Genomic DNA, 20695 nt, shown 5'->3' on the forward strand with positions numbered 1-20695 from the left:
TGGGATAGAACCTTCAGCCTCTAGGTGAGCTTAAGTGAGGGCATTTGGCGCCCCACTATTATTGGCCTGTTACACCAGTGTGGTAGAGCCACCACCCTAGAAAAGGTGGTGAAGAAGACCCCATGAGTCCTTGGCTATACTTCTCAAGAATTTAGCCTCTGCAACTCAGGGCTAGAGGGCATGAGAAATGAAATTGGCTTGCCCCTTCCTCTGAGAGACTACATTCCTTGACTGGAAGCTGAGATTTCTCTTTTTGGCTACGACTACCTGCAAAGGAATTTCCTCACAGAAACCTATTGAGTAGAGGGAGTGTGCTGGGGCTTAAGTGGCATAGACTTTTGCTGTAGTTACAAAGATTTGGTAGAGGTTTTGAGTAACTGTTTCTTCATCTGCTATATGCTCTTAGGACAAGTTCCAGAAACTTTAAATATTAAAAACAATTTTTTTAACATTTTATTTTTTGAGAGAGAGAGCACAAGCAGGGGAGGGCCAGAGAGAGGGGGAGACACAGAATCCCAAGCAGGCTCCAGGCTCTGAGCTGTCAGCACAGAGCCCACTGCAGGGCTCAAACCCATGGATGAGAGATCATGACCTGAGCCAAAGTCAGATGCTCAACCAAATGGGTCACTGTGGAGCCCCTAAGTATTTTTTTAAAAAATAGTTTTCACTATTATGGTTGTTTCACTAGGGAAACATGTTCATACAGCTACTCACAACACCATTCTGGAAGTGGAAATTTACTAACTAGATTTTTAATGTAATATTTATATACGGTAATAAATACTGGGTTCAAATTGCTTTTTTCTGCTGGATTACCAAGTATGCCAAAGTTGTTCATTAAATAAACCACCCTTTTTTTTTTCCAAAAGTGACATATTAATAATGGATGGGTATTTTGATATATGCTATTATGTAGTAGGTAATAAATATTTTTCAATGAAATTCATGTTAATATCTTATTTCTAAGAGTAAAGATGCCTCAAAAAAACCTGTTTGATATTTGTCCTATCATCTTAGATTATATTTCACATTTATATTTTTTTTTTTTTAATTTTTTTTTTTCAACGTTTATTTATTTTTGGGACAGAGAGAGACAGAGCATGAACGGGGGAGGGGCAGAGAGAGAGAGGGAGACACAGAATCGGAAACAGGCTCCAGGTTCTGAGCCATCAGCCCAGAGCCTGACGCGGGGCTCAAACTCACCGACCGCAAGATCGTGACCTGGCTGAAGTCGGACGCTTAACCGACTGCGCCACCCAGGCGCCCCTCACATTTATATTTCAGGGAGAAGTTGCAGTTTTGCTAAGCTTTTTTTTTTATATTACAGAAGCTTATAAGGAGAGAGTTGTATTAAAACATAGATTATCTGCAAACAGTGCAGAGAGCTTGGCAGTTACCATTATTAATACCTATATTAATTACCTGTAGTATTTGTTTAAAGGACTTTTTCCTCAAAGAAGGGGGATATTACTTTTGATTGTACCTTTAATCTATCATCATTTTTCATGATTTTGGGGAGTTTATATTTGCTTTGGAGAATGGTGTAATTAGTTTTATTAGGTTTTCAGTGGTCACAATAAAATGCATTTTGCAGCCCATAAAGACTATTTCTAAGTATCCTGTTTCTTTGGTAGACAGTGAGGATAAAATTATTGAATAGATGCCTGTACTCAAGGATTTACAATCTTTGAAAATAGTATGATAAGTTCTAATACAGAAGTATGCCATTGAAATGTGGGAGTTCAGACATGACAGTGACACTTAGAATATATGTTTCATTTATTTTTCTTCCTAGAGTAATCAAGCCTTTATAGATATGTTATTATTAATTGGTGTTTTAGTGCCAAAACTTTGGTTATTTCAATCTGGTGTTTTGTACACAAAGATCATTAAATAAATGGTGAGTGAAAGGAAGAAAGAAAGAATGCATTAATGGACGGTTGAGAAAATGCTTCAAGTGGTTCAATTTCCCCATTTTCTTTAATCTTCTCTTGGGATAGTTTCCAGAATGTTACTTTTTGTACTCTGTGTTCTCATTTAAATTATTCATCTAATGTTTTATCTATTCAGAGATTCCATTGAAAGGAAAGGAAGGATGCTAGGAAAAAAAAAACACTCTATGAAACAGAATTGAATAAACTCTTAACTAATGTTCAGATATTGTTTGATATGTTTAATAGCTTAGATATATTAATATATTTCAATACATTATATGCATTTGTTTCTTAAGAAATGAGGAATATGTTTGCTCTCTGGATATCTTACAATATATATGCCTACATTTTATTTTACTAAAGATTACTTTGCAACAATATGAAGCGACCATTTATTTTTTATTTTAAGTTTATTTATGTGTTTTGAGAGAGAGAGAGAGAGGACAGAGGGAGAGGGAGAAAGAGAATCCCAAGCAGGCTCCATGCCGTCAGCTCAGAGTCCATGAACGATGAGATCATGACCTGACCCAAAATCCAGAGTTAAATGCTTAAGCAACTGAGCCACTAGGTACCCCCATTGTGGTTTAAAAAAAAAATAAGTTTATTTATTTATTTTGAGAGAGACAGAGACAGTGTGAGCAGGGGAGGGGTTGAGATAGCAGAAGAGAGAAGGAATCCCAAACAGGCTCTACACCATCAGCCCAGAGCCCCACGTGGGGCTTCAACCCAAGAAACTATGATTATGACCTGAGCTGCAACTGAGAGCCCAAGGCATAACTGACTGAACCACCTAGGTGCCCCCCACTTTGTGTTTTTTAACATCCATTAAGAGTGTGTTTCGTTGGGAAATAAAGAAGTATTGGGATACCATCCCACCGCTGAGATCCACTTCCAAAACGTGAAGATAACACTGCAATTTTTTTATATATATAACTGAAACTATATGCTTCTTATGCCACATGTGATTGGCAACTTTATTTAGATTTAAAAATGTGGTCAGTTAACTACTCTAAGCTTTTACTTTTGTATAAAAGGATCCATCTTCAGCACCAAAACTGTTTGAACTCTAGATTTTTTTGAACATAGGCCAAACTACAGATAATTATAGAAAATGTTAAGCCTACGTTACACTAAACAAGCCCCAATGTACTTTTGGTCATTTCTCATTTTATCAGGTCTTCCTTGGTTACCCTCTTTATGGAATCCTGGCTATTCTGTATGTCAGCTATTTCTGAAATTGAGGGAGTAATGGAAGGAAAACATAATTATTCTTTTATATTTATGTAAACATTTTGCTGAAGTGTAGCATGCACACAAATGTGTGTATGTTAATTGTGTCATTTTGTGAATTTTTTAAAAAATGAGTACACCCTTGAATTGGCAAACAGACTTTTAAAAAAAGAGTGAACCTATTCTGGTACTTCAGAACTCTTTTTTGTTGTTGTTGTTTTGTTTTATTTTGTTTTTTGCCCCCTTCCATTAATACTCCAAGAAACCCACTATCTTGACTTTTGTCACCATCAGTTTTGTCTATTTTTTTTTTAATTTTTTCAAAATGTTTATTCATTTTTGAGAGAGAGACAGAGACAGAGCATGGTGGGAGGGGAGGGCTGCACAGAACCCGAAGCAGGTTCCAAGCTCTGAGCTGTCAGCATAGAGCCTGACAAGGAGCTCGAACTCAAAAACCGTGAGATCGTGACCTGAGCCAAAATCAGATGCCCAACCGACTGAGCCACCCAGGCGCCCCTAATTTTGAACTGTGTCTGTATGAAGTCATTCAGTATGTCGTCTGTTTTATTCAGCTCAATAGTATGTTAGCAAGGTTCATACCTTTTGTAATGTGTAGCAGTAATCAATTTATTCTTATTGCTGTATAGTATGTCACTGGGTAATTATAATTTCCTTATTGATTCTCTTGGTGGACATATTTGGATGTTTTTAGTTTGAGGCTTTGAGTAGTACTGCTCTGCACACTTTTTTATCTATGTTTTTGGTTTACCGAAGTACAAAAGTCTTTGGGGTAGATGCCTGTGGGTCTAACTACTGGATTACAGAGTTTAAATGTATTCAACTTTTTAAAATAGTAATCAACAACTTCCCAAAGTGCTTACCTTAATTCCATCGGGAGTAGGTAAGCATTCAGGCTCTTTCACATCTTTACCATGATGGGATATTGTCAGTCTTTATAATTTTGTTTGTGGTTTTAATTTCCATTTCTCTGATTACTAATGGTTTTGGGTATTTGGGTATCCCTTTTCATGAACTTCCAGTTCAAGTCTTTAGTCCACCTTTTTTGTTGGGTCACCTTTTTCTTACTGATTTCTGGCTGTTCTTGGCGGTATCTCACATTTTGGTTTGTCTTTTTATTCTCCAGATGATGTCCTTTAATGAAGAGAAGTTCTTAATTTTAATGTACCCTAATTTTTTGATTTTTGTTAATAAGCCTTTTTGTGTCATGATGAAAAATGTCCTTATGATACCTTTAGATTTAGATCTACAGATCACCTGCAGTTGAATATAACTGTGAAGATGAGGTACAGATTGTTTGGTTTATTTTCTATGATATTCAATTTGCCAAACATGTTTTATCATGAAAAAAAAAATCCTTTCTGCCACTGCAATGGAATGTCACCTGTATTTAAAAGAAATAAGTGACCAGGGGCACCTGGGTGGCCCAGTCAGTTAAGCATCAGACTTCAGCTCAGGTCATGACCTCAGGGTTTGGGAGTTCAAGCCCTGTGTCAGGCTCTGTGCTGACAGCTCAGAGCCTGGAGCCTGCTTGGGATTCTGTGTCTCCCTCTCTCTCTGCCCCTCCCCCATTCATCCTCTGTTTCTCTCCATCTCTCAAAAATGAATAAACGTTAAAAAAAAAAAAAAAAAGTAAATGACCGGATACCTGTGCATCTATTATGGACACTTCTTTTACATTGGTCTTTTGTCTTTTCTTGCACCAAATCATCTTATTTTGATTGGTAGGTTAATATCGGGTAGAGGCAGTTGACCAGCTTTTTTTTTCCATTGGCTCTCAGTGGCCCTTTGTATTTTCACAGAAGTTTTGGAATAATAGTGTAAGTTTCCATAAAAGTGCATGGATTTTGATCAGGGAATGCAGAGAACGATTTAGGGAAGAACTGAAACTTTTACCACATGCTGTCCTCTCACCCATGTATGTACTTTGTCCTAATTATTTAGGTTTTCTCTAATTTCTCTCAATCATCATTGACAGTTTCCTTAGGAAAGGTCCTGTGCACCTTTCAATAGATTTGTTCCTACATGCCTGCTGATTTTTTGCTACTGTTCTAAATTGATTCTACTTCTTGTCGATAATATGGGCCTAAACTTTTGTATATTGATTTTTCCCAATGAATGTGCTAAGTCGTTAACTATAAAGTGTAGTTTCTTTTGGATTGTGAGTATACAATTGTCTATAATAATTATGATTTATTTATTCTTTTAAAATACTTGTCCTTATTACATTGTTGCACTGAGTAATATCTTAAGTACGGGTGTTGAGGAGAAGTGGTGCTGGCTGCTGTCTGTTTCTTGTTCTCAGCTTCAGGGACAAAGATTTTACTGTTTCAGCTTTATGCAGGAAGCCCAATGCTTTTAAGTGCTTAATGGTTTTTAAAAGAAGCTTTTTATCATACTAAGGAGGTTTCATTCTTTTCCTAGTTTTCTGAGTTTTAATCACAAAGGATATATTTTTGCATTGAGATGATGATTGTTTTCTCCTTTATCATGTTAATGTAGTAAATGACCGATTTCTTTTCAGATATCAAACAAACTTTGTATACCTAGAATAAACAATACACATGTATAAACGCAATTGGCTGATATTTTGTAGAGGATATTTACATTTATGATCAAGGGAGCATTTGGTCTTCCGTAGTCCTTTCTGCTAATGTCCTTGTCAGGTTTTGCTGGTAAAAGTAATGCCGACCTCTTAAAATCACTTAATAAGTATTCTGTTTGATTCACAGTTTGTATAAGGTTATTGTTACTTTTTTTAAATGTTTGGAATAATTTGTAAGCTATGTAGGTCTGGATATCTCTTTGTGGAAAACTTGAAATTACAGATTCAATTTCTTTAGCAGATATACAGCTTCTCTTAAATTCAGTCAGTTTTTGTAAATTATGACTTGGTGAGAATTAAAAATTTAAGTTCCTTGAAGTATAATTAACATAACATAACCTGCACACATGGAAAGTGTCCAAGGCGATAAATTTGGCAAACGTATATATCCATGAAACAATTACTACAGTGATGATAATGAACATATTCACTACCTCCCAAGAATTTCCTCATACCCTTCTGACATTTGAGTAATAGTTAAGTCTTCCAGTCTGTAAGCATTGTATACTTTCTTGCCCCCACTTACTTAGATTGTTAATTTTTGAAAATTTTTTGTAGTTTTCAGTATACAGCAGGGTTTTAAAACCTCAGCCCTAAGGATACTTTGCGCTGGATCATCTTTTGTTGGGAGGGGGTGAGGGCGAGGCTTGGAGAGGACTGGCTTCTGCATTGTAAGATGTTTGTCAGCATACCTGGCCTTTACCAGATGTCAGTCAGGTCCCCCACTTCCTGTGCTAATAATCAAAAGTTTTCTCTAGATATTGCCAATGTCTTGTTAGGGGCAAGTTTCCCAAGGCTGAGAGGTTGAGAACCACTGGCAGAGAGGTCTCATACATCTTTCATTTGGATTTATTTATCCCAAAGTATTTTTCATGCTATTGTGTATATTAGTATCTTGATAAATTTCTGTTTTGTCTTTGGGGCTGCCATTCATTGGTGACATTGAATTTGGTGGATTGTGATCCAAAAATTTCATTACATTTTCTCGTTAGTCCTAATAATTTTTATCACCTTAGGCAAAAAACATGAGTTGGCACTTCAGAAAGTATGTTATGAGAAAGGCCCATAAGCATTTAAAAAGGGGGCTCAGCTTCATTAGTCATCAAGCGAACACAAATGAGCCATGGCACAGTACAAAGACACACCCAGGAAGATGGCTAATATTACAGACAAACCACCCTTCATGGGTCATGACAAGTATCGATGAAGAAGTGAAGCACACAGCACTGTCACTTGGGTGGGAGTACGCAACCACTTTGAAAAATGATTTAACAGTATTTATTAAAGTTGGTTGAACATTTAAATTCCCACATTTATAGCCAATGGAATTGTGTGTGTGTGTGTGTGTGTGTGTGTGTGTGTGTTTATACACACACACACAATTTACCAAAAGACATGAGCAAAAATGTTTATTGCAGCCATACTGTTCACAAGAGTCAAAACCTGGAAATGACTGAAATACCCATGATCAGCAGAATGGGTACATTTCTGTAGAGTATTTCAGTGTTTGAATTTACCACAGTGAGAATGAACAGTCTAATGCTACACGTAGGAGTATGAAACACGTAGAAACACGTAGAACAAGAGTCCTTGACGTAGAAAAGTGCATGTGCTGTTTAATTCCATCACTACACAGGTCAAAGGCAAGCAGAGCACATCTATGGTGTTATATTATCCTTGGGGATGAGGACCTGGGAGGTGGCACTTCTGAGTGGTGTTCTGTTCTGCTTCTCAGTCTGGGTGCTGGTGACATGACAGTGTTGAGTTTGTGAAAATGAATCAATCTATGTAGTTGTGATTTGTTCACTTTCTATTTATGTTACACTTCAATAAAAAGTTGCAAAAATTCAAACAAAACCACTGTTCTTCCCGTAATTTGGCTGTGCAGTAAGCCTATCCGTTCTGTCACACATGCAACTAGAGTCACCTTGCTTGTCCTTCCCTCCATTACTTCCCAGTCACCTCCACACCCACCACTACCCCTCACCTGCCATGTCCTGAGGTTGGTCGGCCTGACTTAAAAGCTGAGTCATGGCTTTTGTTCTGGTTGAAATGTGTTATTTTTCTCCTTGCTGTACCTTGTTTCATGGGTCCTTCATTAAGGCCAGCCAGGAAAGTGTAATTAGCAATAGTCTCAGTTTAAAAAATTGTGTCCGCCATTGGAATGTCTTGACCAAAAAATGTTTCTCAAAATTAGCATTTTTTTTTAATGAGTCTTTTCTCTTTCATCTGATCATAGTTCACTTTGAAAGGGATGCCTATGAGCTTTGGAATATATGTTCAAACACACAAAAAGTAGATTCTCCCTCTTAGTCCTTTTAAAGGTATATATCTCTACAGTTGGCTTTTTAAATAGTATTGATTACAACCAATGTAAAATTTCCTGGAATTTTTGTCCTTGATTTATCTAATTTAAAATTCCCTGCTCATTTAAATATGGGTCTCTTGGTGAAGATTAACAGAGTTCATTTTATCCTTTTTTTTCTTTCAGCCATAAGAGGTTTGTACCTCAAGTTATTGCCTTTAACTATATAATGAAATAAATGAAATTTCACTTTGTTCTGACCACATTGAACTTTTGATTCTATTTCTTTTACTGAATACTTGGGAAATTTTGTTTGATTTTTTTTTTGAAAAAAATATTTTACCAACCCTTTCTTTTATAAAAATTTTTAAAATGTTATGGTAAAATAAATTTATATATAAAACACAGTTAAATTTCATGTGTATCGTTGTGTTGTTTTCCACAATGTTGTTTTAAAATGTTATGTTTTTCATTTTTTCAGATTTATTATTTCATTTAGATTTTCAATTTAGTTTCCTGTATTTTAGCCCAACAGAGCAATTTTGTCATTTGAGATGAATGTGTTGATATCATGGTTTTCTTGAATTGATTTCTAAATTAACTAAATTACGTCTTATTTTGTAAACAGATGTTAGCATTTATTTTATTGCCATAATTTCTGTATCCCTTTTGGCGAAATACATCATTTTTTAATTTCTAATCTCAGCATTCGCATTTGCTTTTTTTGTCTTTATAATTGGGTGAATATTCTTCCCATCTAACTTTTAATTTGATATTGTGCCATATGCCTTAAACAGGCTTTCAAAATATACATGATTTTCTTCTAAAATTTAGTTTGGCTCCCTTTCCTGAATTGTATGCAGTATTTTCATAACTCCATTGTATTCCTGTTTATGAAGTAGAAGCCATACCATGGACTCTCTGAATTCCCAAATGACTAATTGCTACCTTGTCAGTGTACAGTTATTATTTAATTAGATGGAAACACTTTTCAGTTATTATGATAATGAATTGTGTCACTGGTAACTGATTTTTAAACAGCTCGGAATTTTAAAAGCAATTTCTCCCCTTTATCATTTGAATAAAATTTGGTGGTTGACTTGATTGTTTGCACATAGGTCATATGTGTCCTGTGGGTGAGAGCATATGGTATGATTGGATCACTGTGTGTTGGGGGCAGGGGGGTAGGAATCTCTTGCAGAGATAGTGCTGCATTTTTACAGTGTTGCTTCCCTAAGAATTCTTTTCAGGGCTCCCACGTTCTCACGTTTGTGGTCTAGTCACTTGAGTATCATTCAGCAATGCAAAACTTCTGTCAAAAAGATTAAAATTCTATCCGTTCCTGCAGTTGCTGGAAAAACTGGTGATACAGTCATAGAATATGCAATCCATTTTCATACTATATGAAATTAATTCATTAGTTCCACATACTGTTGCAATTTCTAGTTTATGGACAATAGATTATTTTGTAGGTATTATGACTTGCTATGATGAGATAATAGAAGAAAGATATAGAAAGAGAAAACATAATATTGTTTGGGCAAAAATTTGAGAACTAATGTTGATCTTACAGTTGCTATTATTTTGATAAAATTCTTGTATTCTTTTTAAAGCCCGTTTGTAGTGGTTAATCATAGAGTTTGTCTTTGGCTCTTTGTTTTCTAGTTCATATGTCTGTTGTAAGATGTTTGCTTTTGAAACTCACCCTTTATAAATGACTGAAAAAGAATATGGATGATGGCATTTGAGTAGTTTCCTTCATTTAAAGAAGAATTATATTACAGTTTTAGAGTCGAGATGATTATTACTTGGTATTTGCATTAACACAGCTAAATGCACTGTGGCATTCATTAAGATTTCTTGCTTGCAGGCCTGAAAATAGAGATAAGAGATTTGAAAGAATTTAGGTTATTGGGGAAGGAGCCAATCATTGAATCATACTTTTATGTTTCAGAGTGCTCTCATGTTTCACCTATAGATTGTGATACTGGCTGACGAAATGAGTTTCTCTATGTCTGCTCCAAAACAAAAACTCCTCTGATATTTTTTAAGCTAGTTTTCCTAAGAGACTCTTTAGCTGTGCCCAACCACTGCCATGTTTTTAGCTCAGAGCATCAAGAAAGGCTTTAAGTTCTATGAAATTCTGAAGTTTTGTGTCGCATTTTGCCCTGTGAGTATGTGTGTGTGTGTGTGTGTGTGTGTGTGTGTGTGTGTGTGTGCGCGCATGTTCATGTACGTGCATGTGAATTTGTCTTTCTGTTGTTTGTTTTCGGGATGCATCAGTCAAGGTAGAAGCTATGTTGCTGTAACAAAGAGTCCCAAAAAAGGGCAGCTTAAACAGGGTAACAGTTCTCCCCTTACATAACAGTGTACGAGGAGACAGTTCGTTAGCCTCTGGTGATTAAACAGTTCTGCCCTCACAGTGGCTCATTCCGTAGTTGAAGCTCACACATGTGTGTTCCAGCTCGAGGATTGTGGAAGGTGAGCTTACAGAAGTGACCCACAAGATGCACACATCACGTTTGCTTACATCTTTACATGAGAACTCTATCCTGTGGTCACAGTGAACTGTAGAAGAATCTCAAAATAGTATGGCTAATGCTGCTCAAACTTGTGGGAGGTGTTTGTTACAAACGAGAATGAAGCACAGAATGGATACTTAGGAGACAGTAGCGTGTCACACACAAACTACCGTTTTCATCTGTAGTTTTTACCAAATACAGAAAAGGCACTGTAGACCCAAAACATGTAAAACCCGTGATTAAAGAATGAAAGCTCTGGGGGTGCCTGCGTGGCTCACTTGGTTAAGTGACCTGACTTCAGCCTAGATCACGATCTCACCATTCCTGAGCTTGAGCCCCGCGTCAGGCTCTGTGCTGACAGCTCAGAGCCTGGAGCCTGCTTCAGGTTCTGTGTCTCCCTCTCACTCTGCCCCTCCCCTGCTCACACTCTGTCTCTGTCTCTCTCTCAAAAATAAACAAACATTTTAAAAAATTTTAGAATGAAAGCTCTGAAGGTAGTGACCCTATTCTAAAATACATATTTTGTAAAGTCCACTGACAGCCTTTAAAGTCACAGAATATGTAATTTTCCCACACACGCATTTTAAACATGTAAATAACATACAGTAACATATAGATGAGAGAAATAAAAAAAAAAGACATTATGATTACTAAACCTTCTATGTTCCAGTACATCAGCGGTCAGACACAAGCATCCGTGCAGCCATGGTGGGGAGTAGGATTACTACACACACATGTGGGATGGCTGTGATGGCTGTAGCTGTGGGTGGAGACTGATAGGTCATCTAGAAAGCTGGAGTTAACTCTAGCAGCAATTTTCCATGAACAACTTCTATAAAAGCTTTGAACACAACGATTTCTGTATTCCCTCAACATACATGTTAGGTACATTCCTAGAAAGAAAATACAGTATATATTACAATCCATGCAGCAAGATGCAATGATAGTCTAATCTTGGATCATCCTAGCAGTTGTATAGGAAGTTTTCCACACTTACATGCTCTCTTAAGTCCTTTGTGAGGCCTGTGGAGCACAGGGAAATTCCCCATTGTGTGTGTGACCGTGCGCGCACAACGCGGCCTCTGTATCTTTCCTCTCTGACCGCTAAAGACCAGCAACGCCCCCCATAATTGTTAAAAATACTCCTCCCCCCACAACACATACGCTTCAAGTGGCATGTCTTGTTCTTATAAGGTTTCTCCCCCAGAAACTCATCCTGCCTTTTGCTCTTTCAGTCCTTGACACACATGCACACCCTAATCTTTTGCATCTCAGCAGGGTCGGTTCACATGTTTTAGTACAGCCACCTTCAAGGGTTCAGATTACCTTCGGTACATGTGGCCACCAGCTCATAGCATCACAACACTCATTGCACTTGTAGGCACCTACTTTCTTCCAACCCCATTTTACCCTGTTTTAACTGTTGCTTCTTTGGGCTTGATCTTTGGGATTACTGTCATTTTTTCCCCCCTTTGCTCTACCTGTGCCGTAGAGCATTGGGTCTGGAAAAAACATTAGCGATCTTTTATTTTAATCACTTCATTTTACAGACCTTTTATATGAGTTCCAAATGGTTACAGCAACTTGCCCAAGGACATATGGTTAGTTCTGACTCTAAAGTGGGCCAAGGGTATTTCTTATTGCTTACATATTTCCCTTGAGAAGCAGGCATCCTTTTTATTCTTTCCAGGTTTTACCCATCTTGGCTTTAGACCACAACTTGTTTCCTGAGTTAGTAGGTAGATACCAGAAGGACCTGTGTTAGCTCTACTGTATTTTGGTTTGCTTTAATTTTCTCATTAGTGTTGAATCCATTTCTTGGTAGGGACCTTTTCAAGATCCTTGTCCATTTTGATGACTGGTCTAGTTAAGATTTATAATTGGCAAAGTTACTTAACCGGGAAGAAGTTGAGTACAACACTTTTTTACTTATTCCTGCTTCCCAGTGAAGCTCTTCATGGTGTCCATATGCTGGTGCTAAGTACCGTGTTACAGACCTGCGTGAGTTCACGGAGCTAACTAGCTTGTGCACATGTGTACATTTAAAAAATTAAATTTGCATGAACTTACCAAGACTTCTTAAGCCGTCTCTTCTGTCCAGATTTTTGTCCTGTTTCCTGCTTTTGAACCAGAAAATTCTCTAAAAACCCTGCAAACTCATTCCTGACATTGTGAGACCAATCTGGCACATACGGGCATTAATGTATTAAAAAAAAACCTCACAGGAGGCCTGTGCATCAGCTGGAATATTATCTCTCTGCTTGTCACATCAACCTTTTACATACATATCATGTAGACATTTGATCGCATTCAGCTCTGCTTTCTATTATCTCTCAAGCCGTAGTAATTGGAGGAAAGATGATTTTTCTGCAGGGAGTAGACCCACTGTGGACTTAACAGGTATCAAAAATACATGTGATTAATTCCTGAAACATTATCTTTGTGTGAGTAATATTGTTGTCATTAGCAATGAGGTTTCTGTTTTTATGTGTAGTTTTAGGAAGGTTAATATATTTCTTGGTATTTATGAAATGTTTACAGGAAAATAAAGAATGTTAAAACTGGTTTCACTTTATATGATCACTTTACATTTAAAAAGTATCGGGATACATAGGATTAAAAAGTGAAATGTTTGAGATACAGGTAAAAAGATGCATGGCAGCTAATAAAGAGGGGGGTACGGTAGGGTCGTTATTGAGCATAAAGGGAATACAGTGTGGTCATTACTGAGCATGTCTTGAGTGAAGTCCCTGAATTTGAGCACACAGCTTATTTTAAAGATTTCTGAGATCAAAGGCAAAAGACAAGCACAGAAAGTCATATAGACAGACCTCTTTTTTTGAAACAGGAGTCATTGGTTTACATGGAGCAAGTGCCAAACAGCATTTGAATAATGTTTCAATGGCAATTTTGTAAAAATGGCGAGGATGTAGTTCACAAAGGTCATTTCGTATTCTGGCCTTTGACAACAGATTGAGAGTTCATTAAATTGGAATTTATAAAGATGTGTCAGTTCAGGAATAGAGTAATAAAGTAGAGTCTAGCTTTGTGATTCTCCAGTGCTCTAACTTGCTGTAGTTGCCACAGTAGTTGCCTTGTTACTGTAAGGCAACATTTCCTGTAGTGAACACAATCAGTAGAACTTCAGTTCCACAGAATTATCCAGTAGAGAGCTGTAGCTCTGGCTTTACAGGAGTCTGAGAAATGCTTTACTCATTTGCATAGTAAAGGCTCCAAAGCTCGGTAGTGGTTAAAATTGTTGAACTTGGTGTTAAACAATGCTTCTCAAACTTAATTGGTGATAAAATGTCTTATTTCCCTAGGAACATCTCATGGATTACTATCATAGAATGTCTTTTGGGAAGTGAAGAAATAAAGGAATGAAGATTTAGCATGTGTGTCACTAATCCGTGACATAAGTATGTCAGATTTTAGGTGACGGGCAGACATTCTCTATTACTAACAACAGGAGAGTTGTGTGTCTTAGGATTTTCATCTAGGTGCTTGGTGTCCATGTGATTTAGGTGGCATGTTTGGTTGTTAGGAAAATTTAAAAGTTGATTTAGAGCCTTATCTGTATGAAACTGTACTCTTACAGTGTGCTTTAAGTTGAGCTGCTGGCTCATTATTAATTTGCATTGCAGTCCAACTTTTTTCATGGTCTTTGGCTGTTTTTGCAAATGGAATTTCCTTCTCCAATGAACTGCACACTCTCTTCAAAGTGGAAAATGTTTAATAGATTACTCAGTGTAATACTTTCTAGTTATGTTAGTTTGGCCTTTCTCAGGTTGCAAGAAATAGAGATCCATGGGGGGCAAGGGGAACTTTAATTGCAGGGGAGGAAGAAGGAGTTAAACCTCTCATCTCTTTTGCTCTATCATTTTGCGGTATCTTTATTCTTCTTAAGGATATCTTCTGGTATTTCCGACCTTATCTCTTTCCCTTAAACAAGGAGAAGGTGATTATCTGAAGTCATACTGTGTTCCTCTGTGACAACTTTGTCTGGCCGTGTCCTGGTCTCATGGCCAATCAGCTATGGCGTGGGTAGTAGAACTGATTTTGCTCCTGGCTAACTTGCTGAGTTTTCAGGGAGGTAGTAGAAGTCATGTGACCAACTAGCAGTAAGGCAGCAAAGCCTGTGCCTCTCCCGCTGTGATGCCTAGTTTCAGAGTAGATAGTCCCCTCCAAATGTTGTTTCTTAGATATCACGGTATCTGTGTTCAGGTGATGTAAACTTAAGAGGACATACTTGAGAATTCCACGATTTGAAAGATCACAAACTAAGCACCGTATAAACAATGGTTGGCATTATTATAAATTACAAAATCTTTTAAATTCTCATGTTTCATATGTAGTGTCTTACACTTTCACTACTCACTAGGTAGTATATTGGGTTCTTTAAAATTATTACTTGGAATTCATATAACAGCTTTGCAAGTGTGTTTGATTTTCCCATTTGAATAATGAGACAGAGACTCAAAGCTATTACAAAACTGGAGCATCTTCAGGTGGCTATAAAAAAGCAGAGCTGGGATCAGCAGCTCAATTTTCTAACTTTAAACCCAGCCTGCCCTCTTTCCACTGTGGCATGCTGGGTTACTTACCTAAGGAGAATACCAGCAAAAAGGTCTCCATATATCAGATTTTTTTTTTAATTTCTAGGGCGATATGAGAGGAGCCAGGTTATACACACAGTTTAAAGCCTACTTGGCTTCCATTTTCTGGTTTGCATACAACAGATTGATTTAATTTGAAGAGATAAATTGTTCACACTTTGGAATGTTATGTTACATTAACATAATGGTAGTGTTGATGATCCCTAGGCAAAAACTGAAATCCTTTGTCCGCCTTTTTTCCTCCTTGTTACTTTATATTAAAGAGTAACAAAGTATCTTCTGCTACCTGTATGTTCCTTACAAAATCAGTTGTCTATACATCCTAACAAAAGTGTCTTGTGGGCACTGCCTCATCCAAAGACTGGATAGGGTTTCACATAGATGCATCAAGTAATAAATAGAATTAAACTGCAACAAAGTAGTTCAATAATATTTACTAGGCACGTACTCCGTCATGGCATGCAAATCACTGCCCTCATGGAGATCAGTCTACTCTTATATTCCATTATCTTTGATAATCCTTTTATTCCTGTGTTCTCTCCTCCTATCCCCAAGACACACACACACACACACACACACACACACACACACACACACACACACACCAATAGATAATTTTCTCTCAACTGATAAAGAAGAAGCAATCAAAAAAATTTTCCTCACCTCCCCTGTATTAGTTCTCTGTGCTGTGTAACAGAATACCACAAATTCAGCAGCTTGAAATAGCGCATATTTATTACCCAACAGTTTCCATGGGTCAGGAGTCTGTGCATAGCTTAGCTGATTTCCCTGTTCAGCCTGAAACCAGGGTCTTGGCTAGCTGCATTCCCATTTGCAGCTTGAAATCCTCTTCCCCGCTCATTTAGGTTGCTGGCAGAATTCACTTCCTTACAGCTGTAGGGTTGAAGCCCCCAGCTCTTGAGGTCACCTCTCTCCATAGGCAATTCACAACATGGTTGTTTGCTTCTTCGAGGCCAGCAGGAGAGTGTTTCTGCCTCTGTTGGTTAAGATGGAGTTGTATGTAACATAATCAAGAGGGTGACAGCCCATCATCTTTTCTGTTTTCAATTGGCGAGAAGCAAATTGCAGGTTCTTACCATACTCAAGGGAAGGGGATTATACAAAGGTGTGACTCACTAGGGTACCCTAGGGTGTGTCTGCCATACCTTCTACTAAATAATAATGATTAGTATTACAGCTGCACTTCTTGACCTCTTTCCCTAAACCAGCACTGTTCAAAGCATTATGCATATATTTATTGAGCTAATAATCACAAAAGCTCTTTGAAGTAAAGAGTTGGTAATTCTTAGTTTACATGTTATGAAACTAAACTGTAGAGAGGTGGACCTTGTCAGCTAAGACTATCCATCAAAAAAAGGGGGGGGGGGTTAAACAGGCAAAAACAATAGCAACAAATCTTGGTGTCACATACTCCTTCAGCTACCACCATTCACTCCATTTTCCTTTATAACATGGTTCTTTACCTCCGTTTTCAGAGTTTGGTGGCTTCTCTCTCTCTCTCTCTCTCTCTCACTCTCTCTCTCTCAACATAAAATTGGTACTTTATATAAGTTTCAGGCATATAGCATTATAACTTGATATTTTCATGTGTACTACAAAGTGATGGTCACAAAGTCCAGTTACCATCCATCATCACACAGTTGACCCCCTTCATGCATTTCACCCACCTCCACCTCATTTGCCTATGGTAACTACCAATTTGTTCTCTGTGTCTATGAGTTTGTTTTTGTTTTGTTTGTTCATTTGTTTTGTTAGATTCCACATGAGTGAAATCATTTGGTATTTCTTTTACCATCTGACTTCTTTCTCTTTGCATAATACCTTTAAGGTCCATCCGTATTGTTGCAAATGACAAGATTTAACCTTTTTTTAATGGCTGAGTAATATTTTAATGTCTGTGTGTATACACACACACACATACACACACACACACACACACACACACACACACACACACACCATATCTTTATCATGCATTGATGAACACTTCTGTTGTTTCCATGTCTTGGCTATTGTAAACAATGCTTCAGTAAACAATAGGGGTCTATATCTCTTTTCAAATAGTGTTTTTGTATTCCTCTGATAGACATTCAGAAGTGGAACATCTGGATCATAGTGTAGTTCTATTCTTAAGTTTTTGAGGAACCTTCATATTGTTTTCCCTAGTGGCTGTAACAACTTACATTCCCACCAACAGTGCATGCGGGTTTTCTTTTCTCTACATCCTTGTGGACGTTCGTTATTTCTTCTCTTTTTAATACTAGCCATTGTAACAGGTGTGAGATGATATCTCATCGTGGTTTTGATTTGTATTTCCCTTATGATGAGTGATGTTGAGTACCTATTCATGTGCCTGTTGGCCGTTTGTATGTCTTTCTTAGAAAAATGTCTATTCAGGTCCTCTGCCGATTTTTTCATCGGGTTGTTGTTATTTTGTTATTGTTGACTTGTATGAATTCGTCATATATTTTGGATATTAAAGCCCTGTGAGAGATACCACTTGCAAAATCTCCCATTTAGTAGGTTGCCTTTTTGTTGTGATGATGTTTTTTTTCACCATGCGGAAACTTTTGTTTGATGTAAACACAAACCATTGTTTGTAAGGGTTTTATTTGTTTTTGTCGTATTTTGTTTTTTTACTTTTCTTTTCCTTGCCATTGGAGTCAGATCCACAAAACTATTGATAAGGCCGGTGTCAAGCAGCTTACCTCCTATGTTTTTTTCTAGGAATTTTATGGCTTGGGGTCTTACATTCACACCTTTAATTCATTTGAAGTTAATTTTTTGTGTATGGTATAATATAGTGGTCTAGTTTCATTCTTTTACACATGGCTGTCTAGTTTTCCCAACATCATTTATTGAAGAGATTGTCCTTTTGCCGTTGTATGTTCTTGGTTCCTTTATTGTAAATTAATTGTCCATATATGTGTTGGTTTAATTTTGGGCTCTCAATTGTATTTCATTGATCTGTATATCTGTTTATACTAATACCATACTGTTTTGATTACTATAGCTCTGTAGTGTGTTTTGAAATCTGGGAGCATGAGTACATCCTGCTTAATTCTTCTTTCTCAAGATTGCTTTGGTTATTTGGGATCTTTTTTGGTTTCATACAAATTTTAAAATTATTTGCCCCAGTCCTATTAAAAATGCCACTGCAATGTTGATAGGGACTACATTAAATCTATATTGCTTTGGGTAGTATGGACATTTAAATAGTATTAATTCTTCCAATCTATGAGCATGGAATATCTCTCCATTTATTTGTGTCTCCTTCAGTTTCCTTTATCAGTGTTACAGTTTACAGTGTACAGGTCTTTTACCTCCTGGGTTAAATTTATTCCCAGGTATTTTATTCTTTTCGAGTCAGGTGTAAATGAGATTGTTTCCTTAATTTTTCTTTCTGATAATTCATTATCAGTGTATTAAAATGTCACAGATTTCTGTATATAGATTTTGTATCCTGCTACTTTATTTAATTCATTTAGTACCTCTTCTAGTCTTTTTTGGTGGAGTTTTTGGTTTGGTTTTCTATCTGTGGAATCATGTCATCTACAAATAGTGACAGTTTTGCTTTCTTTCTTTCCAATGTGGATGACTTTTCTTACCTTTTTTTTTTTTTTTAAATTTTGCCTAATTGTTGTGACTAGGATTTCCAGTACTGTGTTAAATAAAAATGATGAGTGTGGGCATTCTTGTCTTGATCTTAGAGGAAAGGCTTTTACCTTTTCACCATTGAGTATGTTAACTGTGGGTTTGTCATATATGGTATTTATTACGTTGAAGTACTTTCCCTTTACACCCACTTTGTTGAGAGTTTTCGTCATAAATGGTTGTTGAATTTTGTCATATGATTTTTATGTATTTATTGAAACGATCAGGAGCACCTGGATGGCTCAGTTGGTTAAGCACCTGACTCTTGGTTTCAGCTCAGGTCATGATCTCATAGTTTGGTGAGTTCGAGCCCCACTTTGGGCGCTGCGCGGACAGCGAGGAACCGCTTGGGATTTTCTCTCTCTCCCTCTTTCTCTGCCCTTTTCCCATTCGCACTATCTCTGTGTCTCTCAAAATGAATGAATAAACTTAAAAAAAAATAAAATGATCCTCTAGTTTTCATTCTTTGTTAATGTGGTCTCTCACATTGATTGCTTTGCAGATATTGAACCATCATTGCATCCCAGGAATAAAGCCCGCTTGATTGCGGTTTATGATCCTTTTAGTGTATTTTTAAATTCAGTTTGCTAATATTTTGTTGGACTTCTACGTTACTCACCTCAGAGCTCATGCCTCTGCATCCTTCATTTAAACATCTCTGCTTAGATAGCAATACTTCAGAGAATCCTACCTGCATACAATTGCACCTAGAACATTCTTTTAGAGTATTTATTATTTTTCCTTCAGGAATCTTAACACAGTTTGTTGTTATAACTTTATAGGACAGGGACCATATATTTTTTTCTAATTTTTTTTTTTTACGTTTATTCATTTTTGAGACAGAGAGAGACAGAGCATGAATGGGGGAAGGTCAGAGAGAGAGAGAGAGAGAGAGAGAGACAGAATCTGAAACAGGCTCCAGGCTCTGAGCTGTCAGCACAGAGCCCAACGCGGGGCTCGAACTCACGGACCATGAGATCATGACCTGAGCCAAAGTCGGACACCCAACCGACTGAGCCACCCAGGCGCCCCGGGACCATATGTTTTTTATTGGTGTATTTCTAGCACCTAGCATATGAAGATTTTGAGTGGAAGAATGAATGCCTGCATGTTAATTAAAGGAAGCCATATGATATAAAGAGGTATCATTTTGGGGGGTTAAGTCCTGCTTCACCACTTACCTACCCTCAGGATTTGTTGTAGGTATGAAATTAGTGACAGTTATTATAATTGTTGATTTTAGTTATTATTGACCAAAAGTGGATTGAGAGCCATTGTTAAACTATAGAGAGGAGGAAAGAGGTACCTTCGAGCATGAATATTAACACATTACAAAGGGGGAATTAAAAACATCCCAGATACCCAGGCCTAGGGGTTCTCATAGCGTTTTTTTCTTCTCTGGGTCCTATACTATTGAAAGGGACTTTACCCTTTCTTGTCTCACTCTAGGAGCTAGGCTTTTGTGGCAGCATAAGCTGTCCACTTCATGGTTCCTGGCACGTAGTAGATGCTTATGAAATGTTTGTTAAAGAAATGAGTGACTAATAGATAGTCACTTAAACACAGCTGTTCAGTGTATTACAAGTAGAAACAGTGAGTCATTGCTTCCCACTACATTATGACATAAGCTTATTTTATCTATACAAGAACATGAGCTTGATTTTCACTAAATAAAGCATTAGTATTCTGTTTCATGGTTGGATACCTTGGAAGTTTTCTTTATATCCTGCCCACAGAAGGAACGTTGATGAAAATACAGTTATAAGAGAGATCCTCCTTTAAGACATGTA

General features: G+C 37.3%; 1 protein-coding gene across 9 annotated transcripts in view; it reads left to right on the top strand.

The window, feature by feature from the left end:
• ASXL3 (ASXL transcriptional regulator 3) overlaps nucleotides 1-20695 on the top strand; it is a 177906-nt gene that overhangs the window by 129415 nt on the left and 27796 nt on the right. The gene's annotated exons all lie outside the window — the stretch shown is intronic.

Source organism: Felis catus, chromosome D3, assembly GCF_018350175.1.
Source record: "Felis catus isolate Fca126 chromosome D3, F.catus_Fca126_mat1.0, whole genome shotgun sequence".
Lineage (NCBI taxonomy): Eukaryota > Metazoa > Chordata > Mammalia > Carnivora > Felidae > Felis > Felis catus.